The 18,215-nt window shown below is 44.4% G+C and overlaps 1 long non-coding RNA gene across 1 annotated transcript; it reads right to left on the minus strand.

Annotated features, from left to right (window-relative positions):
• Window positions 1–301: 301 nt before the first annotated feature.
• Window positions 302–15,161, minus strand: LOC109321484. The gene is made up of 3 exons (XR_002104065.1): window positions 15,151–15,161; window positions 10,498–10,501; window positions 302–961 (listed from the first exon to the last, which is right to left on the minus strand). It is a non-coding gene; the product is annotated as an uncharacterized LOC109321484 (long non-coding RNA).
• Window positions 15,162–18,215: the final 3,054 nt, after the last annotated feature.

Genomic DNA, 18,215 nt, shown 5'->3' on the forward strand with positions numbered 1-18,215 from the left:
TGGCCCCCCCCCCCTTCCAGTGCCCCCCAGCCATGACCTGCAAACCCCCATCCCTGCCAAAGGGGTCCCCAGCCCCCTGCAAACCCCACTTACCTCAGGCTCCAGGAGCGAAGAGTAAAGCTGAGCTGAGCAGAGCTGTGGCTGACCAACAGCCTCAGGCCCTGCCCTTCCCTTCCTCTCCAGGCAGGGTTGGGGGTTTCCTGCCCTGTTTGCATACAGCTTTTGCAGGCTGGTGCTCAACCAGCCTGCAGAGCTGTTTGTAAAAGCAGAGAATCCACAGGTTTCTCTGCTAAAAAGAGAAATCCGTGTTTTCTCTGATAAAAAGGGGAAATCTGTGGTTTTCTCTGTTTTTCTGTGGGAAACGGGAAACCAGGAACCCTGGTCATCTGCGTGAATCCAGGAGATTTATGTCAGGAGACTTGCATATGTCCCTTCATGACATATTTCTTAAACATTTTCTTTTAAAATTAACTCTTATTTTACAGAATCAAATCGCTTCTATAAGCAAGCAGGGATAAAAACTTAAAGTTGGTACCCTGCTGGATTTCTTGCATCTGTCAAGGATGCTACTCGGTTCATCCAAGTAGATTATTTCAGATTCCTTAAGTGAAAGCTTTCTACACTCATCTAAATTGTATCTGTGCTATGTTATGTAAATGATGCAGTTTAGAAATTCTCAAGTTAGCCAGTTGCTGTGGAGAGAGGGGAACCATATGGCAAAATTGATAGCCCAGCACAGTGTTTTTGCACCCGGTTCTACTACTGAACAATTAGAAGATGTCACCCAATTTACATCAGGCTGACAGCTGTTTGTTCTGGTTAATTCCATGTTAGAAAGCAAACTATTACATTTTTCCAATGCACAGCACAACTCACCTTCTTCCAGGCACAGTAATCTAACTGGGTTTCTCTCTACCTTTTCTTGTTTTAGCTGAGAGCTCATTTGTCTTAATTATATATTCTGTAGTTCCATATTTGACTTTGCTACAAAGTGTGATTAACAAAAGCAAACATTTAAGATGATAACATATAATTCAGGAGTATATTAAATTACCTTCTTAATCACATATACACAGTAAAATAACAGTTTCTGCTCTTTTCCACTGTGAAAGTAAAATTAGAGGGAAAGTGTATAGAAAAACTGTTTCAGAAACTTCCCCTTGTATAGACCTGCTGTTTGTTAACTCTCTTCAGTCTAAATTGTTGTCTTAAATGAGGCTTCCTTCTTTGGAAGATCCAAATGAATGCCAGATTAACTTTTCTGTTGATTTTGGGTTACAAACCCAGACCCTTATACTATTGCAAATGCAGCAGTGAATCTGAAGGGCCAAACATTACTCTTTTCATGAGTGTGGCTAGTTCCCTCTGTTCTGTGGGAGCCCCAACCCTGTCTAAGGGAATCATTTGACTTTAAATGTTCAATGCAAGTTTCCTTCTGTTTATTTTGTGGAAATGGCCAAGGAGAAAAAAACAGCTGCCTTGTCTGTACTTGAATGTGTATTTATGAAAGGAAACAGTTTGGTGTCAGATATTTCCCCAATAAATAACCTTTGCCTTTCCAACACCGAATTTTTAAATAGGTTCCACTACAGCCTAAATTATTTTCTCTTTGGTTAAAGCCTGAGAATTCTAGCTTTAGTGACTTCAATTCCATTTACCAGAAGGTTGCTCTAAACTACTTAACTCTTCTGTGAGAGGTTTATAGATGCATCTGTGAAGGAATATTGAGGAGTTTGCAGAGTAAAGCAATCAATTAATTGGGCTTATTTCATCTGTCTTCTGTTGCCAGCAAAGTGTTTGAATGGTATTGGTACAACTTTACTTATACATTACGTTTAAATGTGCCTTCTCATTATAAAGTAAATGGATTCAAAATGAAAGACAGGGGAGGGGGAAGGGAACTGGTAACTACTGGTATTGGTTTTTGAAACTTTTGAGTACAGGTCTTCAGCAAGGCTGCTGCCTCTTCTAAAACTTGTCAAAATATTAAACTGTTTGGAGATGTCATATTTATTCAGAATTTGGAGGTTTGGACTTACCAGCTTCCTTTCTACATTTCCAAAGAATGAATTCTAGTTCAGATTTTGGATATTCTTCTGCTAATGTCTACTTACAAACAAATATCATTAAAGGCTGCAGACTATTTTAGGTCAAATGAGATTTAATGGACATCTTTCATTCATGGTTCCTTTTGCCATATATTATCTGGGCATCCATTTTGCATAGATTGAACATGAATCTTCTTTTCTGTTGGGCCCCAGTCATGCTCCCACTCGCACCTGATGGCAAAACTCCCACTAACTTTCCTGAAAGTAGAACTAGGCTCCTTCCAAAGGATTCCTCTCTGCTGCTCCCTTGTCAACAAAACCCCTCTGCAGATTCTAAAGTGTCCGCAGAGCAGATCAGCTTTTGTGCTTCTGGGAAAAGTTGCAGCTCATGAGAAGACCACTGTACAAGTGCAGCTTTGGAACTGATATTCCTATCAGTCTGTTTTGTCTCTTTCCATTGCTGAAGGCTGAGGAATTGTTTTTTGGATGTAGAGATACTTGGTGAAATGCCTTGAAATACTGAAGAAAAGCCTTAAAGAATATTGAACCATGTCCAAAACTTCTTTTAGCTGCTTGAAGAAAGCCCTTGCATTTATTGGGGAGGAGGGAGAAAATTAAGACAAGTGTGTATTCATTCTTCTTTTTCGTATTCTGATGGTGTCTGTTTCTCAGGTTACTTAATATTAATGGTCTCTTATCATGTTTTCTCTCTACCTTTATTGTGTAAATGCTTACTCTGGACTTTCTGTGCATTTGGTTTCCTGCTTCAGTTGCTTTTTAAAAAAAAAATGGACTCTAGCTGGTTGGTTTTAAAAAAGGATTTTAGGCTCTGATATTCTAATTTGTGTGTTTGTTGTGGTACCCTTGTTCCATTAGGAACTCTGAGATTCAGACATGTAATTTTCTGTTGAGTTTCCCTTGAAATACTTAATGTCTCAGATGCTGACTTTAACTTAGCTGACATTTTCTAGTTAGATATATTTACTGGAGCCTAGTTAACATAGGGAAAGGGAATGGTAAAATCTACAGTTCCTTTCAATCCCTGATAAAGGCAATATTTTGCTTTTTCCTTAATCACTAATCAACAAGGATCTGCAGTCCATTACAACATGGGGAACAAATTACATTTACATTTTTAGTTTTTCTTGCATGTTATGAAAGATAGATTTGACTCAGCAGTGCAGTCCATTCTGACACAGCCAGGTTGTCCAAACTTTAGTTTAAAAAGAAAATTCTAGCAGCGCCATCTGTGGCTTTGTTTTAAGTAATTTAAAATGTTGGGGGGGTGGTTTCTTGAGAGAAGGTGAGGTGCTTGGTAAAGTCAAGTTACCTTGGCAAACAGTGTCCTTTATACACATGGAGGGACAGGGTAGGCTATTTGCACCTTTTAGGAGATGCACTTTTAACTGGCTCAGGCATGCATAGATTTTAAGAATGTTTACATTTGTACTTGCTTTACTGACCTGTCCTGGATTTTAATGTGAATTTCATAAAGGTGGTTGCCCTATAAACATTCCAGGGCCACAGAAAGCTGGAGGTGTGGTTGGATAATATGTTAGTTGATGAACTCTTCGCTCTGATTTGAGACGCTTTTTCCAAGGATTTCTTGCAGGGATCAGAAATGAGAATTTTCCTGCAACTCATTTTGTGTGATTTTTAAAGTGAATCTGTGTGGTCAAGCTAATATTGTATTAAAGAGTAACTGAAATCGCCTAACTGCTTTCACTTTGTTGTATTGCATTGTTTTGTTCAAAATAAAGTATTTTAAGAATCTAAGGAAGAAAAGTTCTCACTTGTAAATGTCCTGTATTGTATTCTTGGAAAAGTGCCACAGTATCATCAGTCACCACAAATTTGATTTGCTGAGCCAGACAAACCAACCTGAAGCATCAGTGAGACCCCTTGTGATAATCTGGAAAATATTTCTAATGCCCGGTGTATGAATTATATTTTATATTGGGAGCCTCTGTGTAAAAACTCAGTTTCAAATGCTGAGCTTATTTGCCTTCTCTCTCATCTCTGTCTTGGGTTGAAATGCCATAAGATGGACATGGGGCTAACAGTGGAGTATAGATAAAATTTGGCAGTCTTTACTTAAATGATGATACCCTTGGATCCTAAGGGAGATGAATTAACTTGACTAAAATACTCCCAGTCTATCTAGGCAGACTTGTTAAGTAAGCAATGGATCATATGATTGTAAATTTTGATCACCTGATGAAGCTGCTAGAAGGGGTCACCTTGCTTGGAAAATTGCAGTTCATAGTTTCATAGTTTCTAGGGTCAGAAGGGACCTGAGCAGATCATCGAGTCCGACCCCCTGCCATGGCAGGGAAGAGTACTGAGGTCAGACGACCCCAGCAAGGTGTACATCTAGCCTCCTCTTAAAGACCCCCAGGGTAGGAGCCAGCACCACTTCTCTTGGAAGTTGGTTCCAGAAGTTCTCTTAAGGTTCTTCTCAGTCACTTTAGAGAGAAGAGACCTGAAACAGCAAGGCTATTACAGGGCAAGTGGGAGAGCCTGAAAACCCCAAGGGACTCTGATCTAAGCCAAAGAATCCCTGGAGTACTTAGGAAAATAAGGTAGGATGTCTTTTCCTTTTGCCTACATTTGTTTGACTGTAGCAAAGAGATGGAATATCTTGTCTTGGTGTTGCATGCTTCCTTTCTCAGGTGGCATTGGTGGAAAGAATTCCCTTCCTGAACTCCTGCAAGGTTGAAGCACTGAGACTGCTTATGTGGTTGGGGTTTCTTGAGAGAATGTGCCATCATTTTTGCTTTGGGCATTTAGGTCATAAGGTCCTACTTCTTCAGTGGCATACCAACCTAAAAGTGTGCCAGAGAAACCAAGGAAAGAGCAGCTGTGTCTAGACGTGTGCTTTACTGTGGAGTAGACTAATTAGCTGAGAAGTAAAGCATCACCATCTACACATGACAGTTTTAGGCCACAGTGAACAAATTTATGGTACAGTAAGATTGTACTGTCAGATCTTAGGCCAGGGCAATTTACTGCGATTAAATACATGTGTAGATGCTAACCACAGGTGGAAATTGCACCTAGGCAGCAGGAAGCCAGACTCCTGCCTGCTGCCTAGCCTCACAGCTCTGCAGTTTTGTTTTTTTTAGCACTCTTAAATCCCAGCCAACCCTTCCACAACCTGACACCACCACCACCACCCAGAGCCCAGGGCTGAGCAGTCCTGGTGTAAACTGCTCTGCCTCAGCTTAAATTGCTGCTGTCCCAGATGCACATGTAGATGCTGTACCCGGGAGTAGTTTACTTTGGCTCAAACTGCTCCAGAGTTTATTGCTTCAAATTAATTGCATGTATAGATGCACCTAGGGCTGCACTTGAGTAGAGTCAGTGGAAGCAGTTAAAATATTGATTCTCAGGGTGCTCTGAGATCCTTTCAAGGATGCCATGGGGTACCACACAACATTAGCATTGTAGATGTGCAAACATGATTCACAGGGTAAGCCCAAAGGTTTCAAATACAAATCCATAGTTGTGATCTTTCTGAGTTCTTTGCAACAGAAAAAAAACTATGCTATTTTTCTATAGTGGAAAAAGTGAAAATGTAAGAGCTGGTATTTTCTAAGGACAGCTTAAGTCTATCCAGGGGTGCCTGAGGTCTAAAAAGGTTAAGAACCACTCTCAAAAAAACACACAAGTCCATTATATGGGATCCAAACACAACAATGTGGTGAGTGCCCAGTCAGCATGGCATGTACCCAGAGGTATGACTCCTAAAGTCATTCTGGGAAAGCTCTGACTCATTGAAGTTTGGAAAGAAATGAGCCAGAGTTATCACGCACCCCGAGACTGCATTTGTTCACAATTTAACATCTGACTATTCCCTGGAAGTTCCTTGATAAATGATGACATGGTATGACCCATGTAATTGGAGAGATGACCTGATGCATAGCCAAAGATGACATGGTGCAATTTCCTACTGTGTACTGCACGCTCTTTTTCAACAGCAATCGCTGCTGCTGCTAACACAGACTTTTCCTTTGAGCTGAAATAACTAAACAGTTAAAGTGGTCACTGGTTCACTTCAAAGACTGAACTGTCATTACAAGTAAATGTTTCTCCAGCTGGAAACACTGTTAGAATCAAGTATGTGCAGCTTGTTTTTGCTTGTATTTTGTTTTCATCTGCAAAGTAATTGCTTCTCAGGGTAAGAGGGGAAATTGACCTTAGGAAGTCATACTTTCACTGTTGGGGGAAATTTGGGGGCAGGGAGGTTGTGGAGCCAGGGTGGATTAGTGGCACTCTTTCATGACCCACTCCAATGAGAGACGATTCACAGAACTATCATGCAGGTGTTCACAATAGGCCCATATGCATTCTCAGAGCTCTGTTTCCTGTCAGTGGGATATGAATCAGCTTTGGGCTCAGGTTGTGCCTCTTGCGCACGGTGCACCCCCTGTAGGAGATCAGATGTCCCCTTGGGGTTCTGCTTGACTCTGCTACTCTTTTTTATTTTATTCTCTTTCTGTGCAACCAAGAGTCCTCCCAGACCCACTCAGTGGTGCTTTCAAAATTGGCTGTTAACTCCTTGTACATTGTGCAGATCTGTGCAATCCAAGCCCCTCTCTCTTCCTTGCCACCTCTGAAAAGTGAGCAGTGTTGACATCTGCATTATTATGCATGCCCTGATACAACATATCTGAAAGTGAACATTAAGAAAATTATCACAGTTTGTGGTGCTTGGACAGTTGTGCTAATACCTTATGGATGCTGTATCTAGGTTTCCTGCGCATTTTCTTTGAAACAGACATACGCTTTTTTTCCATTGTGCAGTTGAATTTTATTGGTCGCTCACAAGCTCATGATGGCTATGCTGCCTAGAGCAGGAAAGGGCAAAAGATCTAGCTTAGTAAAGTGGAATGCATGTCTATCAGAAACAAGTTTCCAACTTTATTTTCCTTTTACACAGTGAAAATCAGAATGAGGCTCAAGTTTTCCATTCCTTATGGAAGTTAATGCCTAAAAGGAAAAAAACCCTGTGTTATGGAGAGAGTCCGCACTACTGCAATTGCGTGTCAGTGATAAAACTTTCATGTGCAGGATGCACTTGATCATGGACAGTATGTTTAAATACACCCCCACAGATCAAGTTCTAGTCACTGGATAGTTTATTCATTCAAAAATGAAGGAGACTTTCCCAAAAGACTTTTCTGTGTTTCAGACCTGCTTGAATGTCATCAAAGAAGGTCTGTTTGTCAAATGGCTTTCTTCTATGGGTAAGTAATGGTTCATACTTCCCCTCCCCTCTCACCCAGCCTCTGTATCTTAGTTTTCTTTGGAACCATTCTGTTGCGTGTCGTCTGAAATGTTAGTATCATGTCTCCAGAGCTCTGAGCTGAAACCACTACAGCAAAGTCTGTGAAATACCTGGCTATTCGCAAATAATACTGAAATCTTAGATGAAGAGTTGGGAATGTGATCAGACACAAGGGACCAAAAGCATACAATATGTTTCCCAGCTTTCCCTCCTCAATCTTTCCCCACTTTCTGAAAAAAAAAAGCCCCCTTATTTCCTGCCAACAACTCTTCCCTTGTGCTTGAGAAATTAGACTGGTCAAAAGCATTGCAACATTGTTCAAATAACTGCCTTCAGCAGTTTCTCCCCTGTGGAAAAAAGAACTGTGGCCAACATGCTTTGCAAAGTGTGCTGCAATCTGGTGTTGTGAAGAAAGAATTTGCTGTTTTATTTGTATGCAACCATTTAGGCTTTAAATATGTTTTAGGGCCCACAACTGTAAGAACTGGGGAGTGAGGTGCATTGGAAGTCTTTCTTCACTTTTATAAGGAAGAGATATTTTACTCAAAAAAAGAAAAGACTTGGATTCAGAAACCCAGTTCTCCAAGCACAGGTAGATAATCCTTTAATCATTGAACTTCCATTGCTTTATCTGTGAATTTCCAAGGCACTGCAAGACCTAAGGGCCAAACAGAAAAAAGGATGAGAAGCATTATTTAAATTTAGCTGAGAGCATTTTTCTCTGCTTTGTGATGTGCAGAGTTTACAAATGATGCTGGATCGCTTAGATTCTACCATAGAAGGCCTGCTCACAAGGGCTAGGTAGAGAAGTTACACATAAACCGGTTTAAGTGATGAGAAACTGGTTAAAATCTGTAACAACAGAAGTTCAGTGCATGTAAACCAGTTTCAAAATGGCTAAAACCTGAGATAAACCTAACTGAATTAACCTATCAGACTTAACTATTTGAGGTCAAACCAGTTTATGAAATTTCTGTCCCAGAATCCTTCCTGGTTTAAGTTAAACCAGAGTCCCCCAGCATCCCAGGATGCTCTACAGCCCTGGGCTGGGCTATATCTGCTTCAGTGGAGGAGGGATGGCCCTGCCGCTCTGCTTTCTAGCTGGAGCAGAAGTGGGGGTGTGGCTAGACGCCGGCCCCCCTAAGGCAAAGGACAGGGAAAAAGTTTATTCCCCCCATCACTCCCCTATCCCACCAGTACCCAGCCAGGTGCCAGGCAGGGGCACAGTAGCCCCCGTCAGGTATTTTGTCCTGCTTGCTGCTTGAGTGGCAGGGGCCATGGCAAGCCCTGGCAGCAGTGTGAAGTGCACAGAGACAGGGGGGTTAATTTCTGCCTCCACCCCCTGTTCCACCAGCATGGACCTAAGCTGGGGTTTGCCTGGCTGGGATGCAGCAGCCCATGTCAGGGTTGCTCCATGCTCACTGCTGGATTGACGGGGGTGCGGCATGTATGGCATGGCCCCCTGAAGAGAAGGGTCAGGAAAGGGGGTTATTTCCTCCTCCCTCCCCTTTCCCCACCCAGGGACCACAGGTGGGGTCTGCCAGCCCCAAGAATAAACCCCCTCCCTGCCCCCTTTGCCAAAGGGGCCATGCTGGGCTGGCACCTGGCCACATCCCCATCTCTACTGCTGCAGCAGTGATCAGGGAGTGACCCTGACATGGGCTGCTCCACCCCAGCGAGGCAGACCCTGGCTCAGGTCTGTGCTGGTGGAACAGGGCAGGGAGGGACCCCCATCTCTGCTTTACGCTGCTGCTGGGGCTGGCCAAGCCTCCTGACACTCAAATGGTGAGGGCAGGGATGGGAAATGTCTGGCAAAGACTGCTTCCCCCTTCCCCCTCCAGGCACACCATGGTTGGGGTCCCTGCAGGCCAGGGTAAGGCTTTAAAGCCCTCCACAATCATACCCAGCCTGCCAGGGCTTGGCCACACCCCCTCTCCCTCCCAGCACAGCTCACTCTAGTGCTCATCCTGCCCGCCTCACTCTAGTGCTCATCCTGCCCACCTTCTAGCCTGAGCCACTGCAGGCATGTGGGTGCATTTCCAGACTCAAAAGTGAATGTCTATTCACTTGCAAATTTGTTCAATCTATGCAGGTTAGACTAACCTGGAAAGATTGAATCAATTCAGGCTGGGCTTTTTGAATGTCTGTGCTTAGCCATGGAGGTAAATGCTTTGAGTCCAAATTGCAAACATAACAGCACTGGCAGTGGGGAGATTTACAGCCAAAGAACCGATGCCTCTAGCTCCTAGTAGCTTTCCTAGTAGGTTTTGTGGGCATTATGGTCTTATTTGATTATAGTGGTGTTGAAGAGGGGCAGAGAGAGATGGTTTTGAAAGTAGTACCTGAGTCCTTATTCACTGACAGCATTCAAATATGACAATGAAAGACTTTGCATTTCCCCACATCTGTCCCTCCATGACAGTTTGCAACTTTATGCTGGTTTTCCCTAAGTCAAACAGGCTGAGAGGTAGCATATCAGTCTGTCAGTGATGCATTTAGGTGTCAAATAGTAAGTCACCAGCTGGATTGTAAAACCAGAGCTGTGGAAAATGGTCTGTAAAACTGAACTGTGCAATAAACACAGTGCTGGAATGCTGCTGTCTTTTTTGTTTTATGACATCTCTAGTGACATTTTGTCTGCCAGTGTTTCGGGCGTGGACAAAAATCTGGCATGGAAAATAGGAGAAAAATTTAAATGTAATGATTTTCAAAACCGGTATTTTAAAATGAACACTGAACACCATCTCTTACGGTCATTGTTTATTTGAATTTTTAATTAAAAAAAAGCTTTGTCCTGTTCATTTGTGATGGTACTTACAGTATAGTCCAATAATCAGATTGAAATAATATTCCTTAGTAAGAAGTATAGGTTTGTCCTTATAAAGTAGGATAGGTACAAGTCCTAGTGTAGGTGAGATAAAAGGTGTCTGCCACCAAAGAAATAATCCAATTTACTCATACCAACTATGCAGAAAGCAGCTTAAATCCATTGAAGGCAAGCATAGAAGTTGACTTGAACACATAGTGCTCATGGTCCAAAGGGTTATTAGGCAACATAAATGCCACCTAATGGCACCAATAACTTGCATGTTTGGAGGCTGTGGCCCTTCTGTTATCCGGGGTTTTAGTTTAAGCCCTGATCCTGCCGCTTCACACAACAAGACTGTTATTAAATTTGGTAGGGCACAAGGGTTTACTTGTCTGCCCATGTAGAACTCCTTGCAGTGTCAGGGCATGTGTGGGGAAATGTCTTCCTTTCCAGAAGTAATTATTTTTAATTGTCTCTCTCTTTCAGAAGAAGAAACATAAAATCGGCTCTGCCTTAAAAACTGACCAGATAACAGAACTATCCCTTTTGTTGTTGCTGTGCTCTCTTTCAGTACATGAATCAGCCTTGAAGACTGAATGTTGAGGGGTGTTTGGTGCTTAAATTTATGGATTATTTTTGTGAAAGAAACAGCCATTCTTCGTGTGTGCTGTTGTCTGTTTGATCTGATATATTTACTTGCATCTACTTCAAGCCTCACTACAGATATAGAAAACAGCTGACATGCATCTCAAGTTAAAAAAAAAAACAAAAAAACACCCTAGTCTAAAACATTGGAAAATTTCGGTATTGGAAATTGGCCTGATGTACCCAATCATGTGGCCGATAAATGGCCAATGCGTGTGCACAGCTGCAGCCCAGCACATAGGTGGCAAGGAGCACAGCCCGACAGCTTGCAGAGTTTCTTGTAGCTGGTAAGTCTGCTGTGGTGGAGGGGAGGGAAGGGTCATGGGGGGCAGATCAACACCTCCCGCAATGAGGGAGGGAATGGGGCTGGGGCTGCAGCAGGTGCTTCCCAGCCAGGGTGGGGTATGGGACGGAGCCATGGCTCATCCAGGGGATGGAAGGGGGGTGTCTCCTGCTACTGCGTGCACCCCGAGAGGTCATGGGGGGGTATGTGTCCTCCAGATCTGGGTGGGGTGGGCTGCTGCTGCAGACTGGGGCCAGGGCTGCGCTAGGCTCTTCTTAGCAGAGGGGACTAGGCCGGGCTACACTCGGGGCATGCAGCGGCTGCAACACTGGGAAGGAGGATTGGGGGAGCAACCCCACCTCCCAGTGCCGCTGCTGCCCACCCCAAGTGCATCCTGGCCCAGCTCCTGCTGGGAAGAGCTTGGTGCCACTCCAGCCCACAGCTGCAGCCCACCCCGCCCTGCCTCATGCAGATCTGGGGGGCACATGCACCCCCATTCCTTCCTGGGGTGTGTGCAGTGGTGGGAGCCACACCCCTCCTGCACCCCCCGGATGAACCACAGCTCCATCCTGTGCCCCACCCTACCCCAGCTGGGCAGCGCCTGCCCGAGCCCCATTCCCTCCCTCACCATGGGGGCGTTGATCTGCCCCTCCCCCAATGCCCCTCCCCTTCTCCCTCCCCTTCCACCACAACAGACTTACCAGCCAGACACTGCTCTTCAAGGTGCAGGGCTACCTATTGGAAATTGGAACAGTAATTGGCAGATATGCCTCCTTAAAAGTCAGCTATTAGCATCAGACCCAAAGATCTCTATCAGTGCACCCCTAATAACAATAAACAGGATATTTCTGCTATTATGTGGTTTGTTTTACAGCCTAAGGAAGGGAAAGAGTCTGGCTTCCCTTAGTCTTTTAAGGTTATATCTACATCAGGTTCTGAGTGAGATCAGGCCGTTGGCACTGAATTTACAACCTAGTCCTGTTACTTGCTCTGGGCAGGCCCAACCTTTCTGAATTTGACTGACCACAACCCCTCAGTTTGATAATAGGAAAATATTATTGATATACAGAGATAGCAGATAAGACTAAATGTGAGCAAATCAAGCAAAATGACTACATGAATAGTATCAATTTACCAGTTCTAGGGCTTCACGAGGGGATGGTACATCTGGCCAGTACGCAAATGCCACCCAATAGTTTTTGCTTCAGTGTTGAATGTCAATAGTCTTGGAAGTCTGGGGCTGATGCCCACTCGCTTCTGTGAAAACCCCTCCTTTTTTATTCTTTTTATCCTGATGACTCTTCATTTACAGGTACCATTGATTGGTTTCCCTGTGGTTGTCATGCTGTCCATGTTCTGCCCTGTCAGCCTAATCCCTTGTTTTCCTAAACCTATCACATGTGTATTATCTTAATTTGGGCATTCCCATTCTACCAATTTGGTCATTCCACCAAAACTGGGGATTTCTGAACAAGTTACAATTGGTCATTGTGACCCGATGCTAAATCTGCATGTTCCTTCTTTGTTATGGGTTTTAAGGGAACGTAGTGCTTTAGTTGCTTTTTGTTGCTACATGTTTTCAATTTCCCAGAAGGTATTTGTCTGTTTATTTAACACAGTAATGAAACTGAATCTTTGCTACAAACAGGCTTTAGAAACCGATTAACCCTTGTAATTGCTCTAGACCATTATTCTAATGCAGATCAGTGCCTGGCTGCACAGGTGATGTTGCCAGCAGGGCTCTGGCTGCTTTGATCACAGGATGATGCTCTAAGAAGGATTGCTGGGAAGGCATGGGATCTACCTGTTGGAGAGGTAAGAGCATCTTCACAGACTGGCTCTCTAACCTAGTGAAGAGGGCTTTAAACTAGATTTGTAGGGGGATGGAGACCAAAGCCCTGGGGTAAGTGGGGACATCGGTGACCTGGAGGAAGAGAAAACAAGGGGCAACAGGGGAGGTGTTCTTATTTTTCCCAAGAAATCGGAGCAATCGACTCTGCCCCCTGTGCCTGTACATGAATGCACAGAGCCTGGGAAATGAACAGGAAGAACTGGAAGTCCTTGTGCAATTATGGAACCATGACGTGACTGGAATAACAGAGACTTGGTGGGAGCTCGCATGACTGAAGCACTGTCATGGATGGGTATAAACAGTTCAGGAAAGACAGGCAGGGGCAGGGGCAGGGGCATAGGCAACACGGGGGGGCACAGAGGGGCATATGCTCCCCCCCCGAGATTGACTGCCGGCGGCTTCTGTGGGCAGTTGGCACCCTCCCCTCTCTACCAACGTGACCGCTAGTGGCTGTAGGCAGTCCCTGCTTGCCACCACCAACAGTGTGGATGGCAGGTGGTCCCCGCTCACTGCTCATCACCACCCCGCCCCAACACCTCTGCGGCCACCTGCAGGTGGTCCCTGCTCAGCCTGCCCTTGCCACAGACATCACTGCAGCTGGCTGTGGGCACTCACCGCTCCCACGGTCCTGTTACTGACTCCACCACCACCTGCAGGTGATCGCCGTGCCCCCCCAGCCTGAGGCTGCACACATTGTTCGTGTGCAGGAGAGGAGGAGGAAGAAGAGTTTCACTTTATGTAAAAGAGCTATATGATTGCTTGTAGCTCCAGTATGAAACTGGAGATAGGCCTGTTGGAAGTCTCTGGGTTAGGGGCAGAGGAGAGAGCAACAAGGGTAATGTTGTGGTGGGGGTCTGCTATAGAGCACCAAACTAAGACTTTCTTAGTGGATGATGAGATTTTCTTTAAACAGCTAGCGGACATTTCCAGATCACAGGCCCTGGTTCTCATGGGGGCTTTCAATCACCCTGACATCTGCTGGGAGGCCAATACAGCGGTGCACAGGAAATTCAGGAAGTTTTGGAAAGTGTTGGGGACAACTTCCTGGTGCAAGTGCCGGAGCAGCCAACTAGGGGCTGTGCTGTTCTTGACCTGCTACTTACAAATGAGAAAGAATTGGTGGGGAATGTACAAGTGGATGGCAACTTGGGCAGCAGTGAGCATGAGATGATTGAGTTCAGGATCCTGAGGAAAGGATGGATGGAAAGCAGCAGAATAAGGATCCTGGACTTGAAAAAAGCAGACTTCTACTTGCTAAGGAACTCATGGGCAGGATCCCCTGGGAAGCCAGTTTGAGGGGGAGAAGAGTCCAGGAGAGCTGACTGTATTTTAAAGAAGTCTTACTGAGAGTCCAGGAACAAACTATCCCAATGTGCAGGAAGACTAGCAAGTATGGCAGGAGACCAGCTGGGCTTAGCAGGGAACTCTTCAGTAAACTAAATCACAAAAAGGAAGCTTATAAGAAATGGAAACTTGGATAAATAATTAAGGAGGAGTATAAGAGCATTGCTCAGTCATGGAGGGATAAAGTCAGGAAGGCCAAAGCACAGCTGGAGTTGCAGCTAGCAAGGGATGTGAAAGGTAACAAGAAGGGTTTCTACAAGTATGTTGGTAGCAAGAGGAGGATTAGGGGAAGTGTGGGTCCCTTACTGAATAGGGAGGCAATCTTGTGACAGAGAACGCAGAAAAGGCTGAAATGCTCAATGCCTTTTCATTCCTTCTTCACAGGCAAGGTCAGCTCCCAAACTGCTGCACCTGGCAGCACAGTTTGGGGAGGAGGAGAGCAGCCAACAGTGGCGAAAGAACAGGTTAGGGACTATTTAGAAAAATGGGACATATACAAGTTCATGGGGCTGGATGAGATGCACACAAGGATGCTGAGGAAGTTGGCTGATGTGACTGCAGAGCCACGGGACATCATCTTTGAAAACTCAGGTCACTCAGAAGAGGTCCCACATGATTGGAAAAGGGCAAATACAGTGCCCATATTAAGAAGTGGGGGAGAGTATCCAGGGAACTACAGACCAGCCAGCCTCACCTCAGACCCTGGAAAAATCATGGAGCAGATCCTCAAGGAATCCATTTCTAAGCACTTGGAGATGGTGATTAGGAACAATCGGTATGGATTCACCAAGGGCAAGTCATGCCTGACCAACCTGATTGCCTTCTACGATGAGATGACTGGCTCTGTGGATGCAGGGAAAACCAGTCAATGTAGTATACCTTCATTTTATCAAGGCTTTTAATACAGTCTCCCACAACATACTTGTAGACAAGCTAAGGAAGTACAGGCTAGATGAATGGACTGTAAGGTAGATAGAAAACTGGCTGGAGCATCAGGCTTAAAGGGTAGTAATCATTGGCTCAATGTCTAGTTGGCAGCTGATATCAAGTGGAGTGCCCCAGGGGTTGGTCCTATGGTCAGTTTTGCTCAATGTCTTCATCACGACCTGGAAGATGGCACAGAGTTTGCAGATGACACCAAGCTGTGGGGAGTAGTATATACTCTGGAGGGTAGGGCTAGGTTTCAGAGTGACCTAGACAAATTGGAGGACTGGGCCAAAAAGAATCTAATGAGGTTCAACAAGGACAAGTGCAAAGTCCTGCACTTGGGATGGAACTATCTTGTGTACCAGTACAGGCTGGGTGCTGAGTAGCTGGGTAGCAGCTCTGCAGAAAAGAACCTAGGGGTTACAGTGGACAATAAGCTGAATATGAGCCAACAGTGTGCCCTTATTGCCAAGAAGGCTAATGGCATACTGGACTGCATTGAAAGGAGTGTTGACAGCAGGTCAAGGGAAGTGATTATTCCCCTCTATTCAACAATGGGATACTGTGTTAAGTTTTGCCCCCCTGCCCCTCCCACACCACTATAGAAAGAATATGGACAAATTGGAGTGTGTCCAGTGGAGGGCAACAAAAATAGTGAGGTGTCTGGGGCATGACTTCTGAGGAGAGCCTGAGGGAACTGGGCTTATTTAGTCTGGAGAAGAAAACACAGGGGGAATTTAATAGCAGCCTTCATCTACATAAAGGGGGGGGGGGAGACGTTAAAAGAGGATGGAGCTAGACTGTTCTCAGTGGTGGCAGATGACAGAACAAGGAGCAACGGTCTCAAGTTACAGCAAGGGAAGTTTAGGTTAGATATTAAGAAGAATTTTCTCACTAGGAGGGTAGTAAAACACTGGAACAGGTTACCCCAAGAGGTTGTGAAATCTCCATCCTTAGAGGTTTTTAAGACCCAGCTAGACAGAGCTTTGGCTGAGATGGTCCTGCTTTGAGCAGGGGGTTGGATTAGATGATCTCCTGAGGTCCCTTCCTACCCTCATTTTCTATGATTTATTCTACCAACAAGCCAATTTCTAAAAGCAAATTTCTAAATATAATTCTCTAGCCATCACAGGCATGTTGCTGAAGGGATAAGCCCTACCTGCTCTTGCCTGAGCTTGCAAATTTGCAGTATGAACAATAGACAGTCTTGAAAGCATGTCCTGGTACCATGCCCAGGCTCTCTGAGCCCCTTTGCAGTGGGCAAAAATGGTAAGAGTGATATAAACCTAAAAGCCTCAGGTTCAGCCAGAAGACCATTCCTCTAATGCAAGCAGCAGTCTTCTATTGCACAAAGCATACCCCTGTATATACTTTAATATAAGAGACCTGCTGAGAGTGAGAGGGATATGGAATGGGGCTATGGTATTGCTAAGTTTCTGGACAGTGCTACAGCACAAGGAAAGCTACAGCTACAACCAAAAATCCAATAGTACAAGGAAGTTGCACTAACTCACTTGGATGTGTTCTAATTTACCCTCTTCAGCCCTAGATTTGCTAAGGGTGTGAATAGCATAAAAATGGCTTCATGTCACCTGAGTTGCTCTGGGCAGGAGGGTGTCCTAGAGCTTGGCTCTACTGTATTTCCTTGCTTACCAGTAACATAAGAAACACTAGGAGCTGCAATAGGAGGCAGCAACAACCTGTTGCTGCTCCTTTAACCCCCAAGTTGCTGGCTGGCTGTGGGCAATTCTTCCTTCAGCAGCAGGGTGTATTCCAACACCAGCTTGAGGCATGCTCAGGGCTTCTTCACCTTTTCTCCCTCCATCCCCATCTTATGCCACTGCAAGCATTTTTTTTTTACTGCCTTCTGAAAACTAGGTTCACGTCTTAGACAAGGGTGTGTGTTACATTAGTAAATACAGTAGACGTACGTCCACCAGTGCAATTTAGTGATGCATTTTAAAGTGGTACCAAGAAATCTGTCAAAAAGGAGTTAACACAACAGACACAAAACTAATGCTTTATTTACTTGCTCATTGCTTCTGGGATTTTAATTCTTTGCATCAAGGGGGAAGGAACATTTAAAAAAAAGTAAATCACTTTGCCAGATGTAATTAAGAAACTAAATGCTGGGAAGAGAACATAACTGTAAGATCTGTATGCTATAATATTTCCAGTATGGCAGTTGTACAGAAGATTTGAGACTTCAGCAGAGGTTTTCTAAAGACTTTCTCCAATTGTGCTGAAGGTTTATAAACAAAGAGATAAGTTCTTCTGGGTTATTCCCTCCTTTTCTTCCCCACTTTGAGAGTGTTTCAATACTAAGAAATGAGAGAGATGCAATAAGTCTTTGTGTTCCTAGAAAACCCACCATAGAAATATATACCCTCTTTGGACCAGGACGGCACGATGAAACAAAAAGGGTGCAAGTTTGAGGATGGCTTTTTTTCTAGGCATCTGATGACCATAGTGGGTCCAAGCAGATAAGACTCTTACATTTCTCACACATTTCTTACAGAACCTCACACCTAAGGATCGCAATGTACTTAATCTCCATGTACCTTATTTCCATGTACCACTTCACAGGGGTGAGGGGGTGTTATAGTATACCTAGACTACCTAATGAATTTACACCATTACCTCTTAGGAATGATTTAAGATGGGTATAGTTGATCCTTCCTGCAGACAATGGGGAAGAGACTAGATGAGCACTCAGTCCTTTCCAGCCCTACTTTCTATCATTCTATGATAAACAAGCACAGAGATGAAGTGACTTGTAGGTAAGCTCATACAGCAAGTTGGTGCTAAAACTGAGAACAAAATCTAGCACCTAGCCCCATGGAACTTCTTTAAACATTCTCTAGTGCTTGCAAGTGCCAATGTGTTTAAGAACATGAACAAGATATCTGTTTAAATTTTACAAATAAACCAATTAAGTGGTTTTGATGCATGCTGGTAGTTCCCTACAGAATGTGCTTATGTAGTATGGTATGTTTACCCCTCCACGACAGAATTTA

Source organism: Crocodylus porosus, unplaced genomic scaffold, assembly GCF_001723895.1.
Source record: "Crocodylus porosus isolate Cpor-Errol unplaced genomic scaffold, CroPor_comp1, whole genome shotgun sequence".
NCBI lineage: Eukaryota > Metazoa > Chordata > Crocodylia > Crocodylidae > Crocodylus > Crocodylus porosus.